Consider the following 4,542-nt stretch of genomic DNA (forward strand, 5'->3'; position numbering starts at 1 on the left):
GCTTTACATCATAGATCCTAATGTTCCATCCTGCTTTTCATCTAGACCCTAATGTTCCATCCTGCCTTACATCTAGACCCTAATGTTCCATCCTGCTTTACATCTAGACCCTAATGTTCCATCCTGCTTTACATCTAGACCCTAATGTTCCATCCTGCTTTACATCATAGATCCTAATGTTCCATCCTGCTTTACATCATAGATCCTAATATTCCATCCTGCTTTACATCATAGACCCTAATGTTCCATCCTGCTTTACATCATAGACCCTAATGTTCCATCCTGCTTTACATCATAGATCCTAATATTCCATCCTGCTTTACATCTAGACCCTAATGTTCCATCCTGCCTTACATCTAGACCCTAATGTTCCATCCTGCTTTACATCTAGACCCTAATGTTCCATCCTGCTTTACATCTAGACCCTAATGTTCCATCCTGCCTTACATCTAGACCCTAATGTTCCATCCTGCCTTACATCTAGACCCTAATGTTCCATCCTGCTTTAAATCTAGACCCTAATGTTCCATCCTGCTTTACATCTAGACCCTAATGTTCCATCCTGCTTTACATCATAGACCCTAATGTTCCATCCTGCTTTACATCTAGACCCTAATGTTCCATCCTGCTTTACATCATAGACCCTAATGTTCCATCCTGCTTTACATCATAGACCCTAATGTTCCATCCTGCTTTACATCATAGACCCTAATGTTCCATCCTGCTTTACATCTAGACCCTAATATTCCATCCTGCTTTACATCTAGACCCTAATATTCCATCCTGCTTTACATCATAGATCCTAATATTCCATCCTGCTTTACATCATAGATCCTAATGTTCCATCCTGCTTTTCATCTAGACCCTAATGTTCCATCCTGCTTTACATCTAGACCCTAATGTTCCATCCTGCTTTACATCTAGACCCTAATGTTCCATCCTGCTTTACATCTAGACCCTAATGTTCCATCCTGCTTTACATCATAGATCCTAATGTTCCATCCTGCTTTACATCATAGATCCTAATGTTCCATCCTGCTTTACATCATAGATCCTAATGTTCCATCCTGCTTTACATCATAGATCCTAATATTCCATCCTGCTTTACATCATAGATCCTAATATTCCATCCTGCTTTACATCATAGATCCTAATATTCCATCCTGCTTTACATCATAGTCTTGACAGCTACACACCAAAATAAACCAAAATGTCTTCTAGAATTAGATAGAAAATGAGCTGATTGGTGGGAGGGACACTGCAGCAGGCCTGCTGTTCGGGAAGTGACGATGGTCCAGAGAGCAGTCCTCCTGCTGCTGAACGCCATGCCAACGGTTTAATACCAGCGTTTAATAACCCCCAGTAGATCAGACAACCATTATTATCTCTCTCTCTGTGGCACAGTGTGACACCAGGTGGCCTGTGCTGTCCACCCCGTGGCAGAGGGGCTTCCTGCGGGAGGAACTCACAGCCCCAATTACTGTAATCAGCCCGATCAAAGAGCAGCAGAAGCCAGCAGGGCCACGAAATGGACTGGAGGTGTGTGTGTGTGTGTGTGTACGCTCGCTCGTGCCTTTTAATTTGTGTTCCCTCTATAAATGCACAGTCAGTGAATGTGGTTCTCTCTTTAATGCACAGATTCACTGATATCTTTTATTCTCCATGCCAATGTTTGATCAGGGACTGTAATTAATTGGGCTAGTGGTGGCCTAGCGGTTAAGGAAGCGTTGCTGGTTCGAATCCCGATCTGCCAAGGTGCCACTGAGGTCCCCTCAATCAAAGCACCGTCCCCACACACTGCTCCCCGGGCACCTGTCATGGCTGCCCACTGCTCATTAAGGGTGATTGTTAAAAGCAGAGGACACATTTAGTTGTGTATCACAATGACTGTCACTTCACTTTTACTTACTAATTGCCACAAGAAGTCAATTTGTGTCTATTAGACATCAACTACCTGATTGTATGAAGTGTGATATAGAGATATGTGTCTGCCCAATATACATATCATTGATGGCTTAAGTGTTTCTTTGTGTGTGTGTGTGTGTGTGTGTGTGTTGAATGAATGCATTATCTTCTGTACAAGGACAGGCAGCACCATGCGGTTACAGCGGGAGAAGCACAGCAGTGAGATAAGAGCATCAATGCAAGCTACAGAACATTACCCAGAATCCTCTCGCCTCCATTTTCAAAATGCGACTGCAGCGTCCTGCGAGTCCTCTGTGGTTCATCACTGCTTCCTCCGGTCACAGTCGGAGTATGGGACCCCTCACTGCCATTTTATGTTACAACGCTGCATTGCATGTGTGTTGAAATCTGTACTTGGTTAACCAGGCCTTTTATGTGTTATATGTATCATTATAGAACCCCAATGTATCACGCATATAAAAAGTGATTGTAGACGATGGTCTGATATCCTACAAATTTGTGTAGGTCTCCATCATGCACTTTTAAAGAGAAAGGATCTGACACCCAACTGTGCTTAGTCATGTCGGGCCACAACCCGGAGCGGACTGTCAGCACTGCTCACCATCAGCCAACGTTTGCTTCGGTGAACATTCAACGCTGTCGGTGAGTTTGAGCTAAAAAGAAAAAACCATCGACCGTTGATTGTACCCTGCAGCCAGCCTTGTGGTCGTCCCTCGCCTCCTCGCCCCGCCCAGCAGCAGAACCACCTCCAGACAAGCCCCCCTGCCCCCCAGGATCCTGAATGTACTGAAAATTTTCAAAGGTCACAATCAACATTCATTGCTGTCGGTGGGTTAAACTGTGTGGGAAAGCTCACTGAACAATGAATGCAACTGTGTCCCAGATTTCCTCGGAGAAGCATTGGGAATGATCTCCACGCAGGGGATTATTTCCTCTTATTCAGTGTACCCGGAAATGTTCAAAAAGCATGGCGAAATATTGAAATCCTGAATGTGCTGTCATTGTTCATGTTTTAAAGAGGACTGATATGGAAGAACAGTCAAATCTGCCGGTTTTGATTTTCCTCAACTTCCTTAATAAATCATTAATGCAAATGTGTGATGTGTAAGTGGTAAATTGTAGTATTCTTTTTAGTTTCTTCTAGAGATTATCTGATTGGCCAGTACACCGAGAATTTGCTTAATATCAGTAAAATGGCACATTTACGTTGTTAGATTCTCACTGAAGGCATCAAAGTTATGAATGAACACATGTGGAGTTATGTATTTAACAAAAAAAGGTGAAATAAGTGAAAACATGTTTTACATTCTAGTTTCTTTGCTCTGATTACTGCTTTGCACACTCTTGGCATTCTCTCGATGAGCTTCAAGAGGTCGTCACCTGAAATGGTCTCCAACAGTCTTGAAGGAGTTCCCAGAGGTGTTTAGCACTTGTTGGCCCCTATGCCTTCACTCTGCGGTCCAGCTCACCCCAAACCATCTGGATTGGGTTCAGGTCCGGTGACTGTGGAGGCCAGGTCTCCACTTTTTGTTAAGTACATAACTCCACATGTGTTCATTCATAGTTTTGATGCCTTCAGTGAGAATCTACCAATGTAAATGGTCATGAAAATAAAAAAATAAAAAAAACAGTGAATGAGAAGGTGTCTAAACTTTGGGCCTGTACTGTGTGTGTGTGTGTGTGTGTGTGTGTGTGTGTGTGTGTGTGTGTGTGTGTGTGTATATATATAAAGTTTTAATGACATTCTCATGCCTGTGTTCATACCATCCAGCCATAATAGTAACTTCAATTTGTCACAAAGGAAACATAAAAAGCTGTAGAATGCAGACGGTCCTGCCCACAGAGTATTATCTTCACAGCAGATGGCATGAAGCAGACAGGAACTCCATGAAATCCATGCTGTCATATGGAAGAAGTGCATTATCTCAAGGATCCAAGCTCAGTGCCGGTTACGGCCAAGCTTGCGGCGCCCTCAGCGATGCTCTGCTAGTAGAACCTCCAGTCTTTCATGTCAAACCCTGAATTATCTTCGTTGTAAAAAACGCCATTTAAGTGTAAGATGATAATCGAGTGGAAGGAGACTCATGGTAGAACCATTCCGCCTTTTGAGGGTCTCTTTCTGGCTGAAAATATGCTCGCAGCTAATAATATCAGGACGCGGGCAGCCTAGGGTGGTGAAAATAGGGCTTTTTGGGTGCGGAGGTCAGAGTCCAAACCACAAGACAATATTTGTTAAGCGTTTGCTGCCTCCATTGAGTAGAGAAGTGAAGGGTGCGAGTGGAAGAAATGACTCGCTGCCGGGTTAAAAACAGCAACGCTTTGTGGAAGGCCTATTTTAAGTACAAAGGGACCGTTTAAAAAATACCGTTTAGAAATACTGAAAAGAAATAGAATGAGCCAGATTAAGTGTCAGCATCACCAGAAGTGCACACAAAAAAATTGCCACATTACTGAATCGGCAGATTCTCTTTTGGAGTTTGGTTTTATTTATTAGTGGAAACGTTTCAGGAATGAAGGAAGATTTGAACACCCATGCTTGCTACCTTGTGTTTAGACTTTTTCGATGAATATTGAAAGGTACATATAAATATATAAAATAGTGCATGTAATTGCACC

The 4,542-nt window shown here is 42.9% G+C and overlaps 1 long non-coding RNA gene across 1 annotated transcript in view; it reads left to right on the plus strand.

Annotated features, from left to right (window-relative positions):
- LOC114769381 (uncharacterized) overlaps window positions 1–3,024 on the plus strand; it is a 17,276-nt gene extending 14,252 nt beyond the window's left edge. Inside the window, exons 4-5 of the long non-coding RNA XR_003743211.1 lie at window positions 1,405–1,539; window positions 2,089–3,024. This is a non-coding gene — a long non-coding RNA (uncharacterized LOC114769381). The remainder of the gene's footprint in view (window positions 1–1,404; window positions 1,540–2,088) is intronic.
- The last annotated feature ends 1,518 nt before the right edge of the window (window positions 3,025–4,542 follow it).

Source organism: Denticeps clupeoides, chromosome 19 (assembly GCF_900700375.1).
Source record: "Denticeps clupeoides chromosome 19, fDenClu1.1, whole genome shotgun sequence".
NCBI classification, from domain to species: domain Eukaryota; kingdom Metazoa; phylum Chordata; class Actinopteri; order Clupeiformes; family Denticipitidae; genus Denticeps; species Denticeps clupeoides.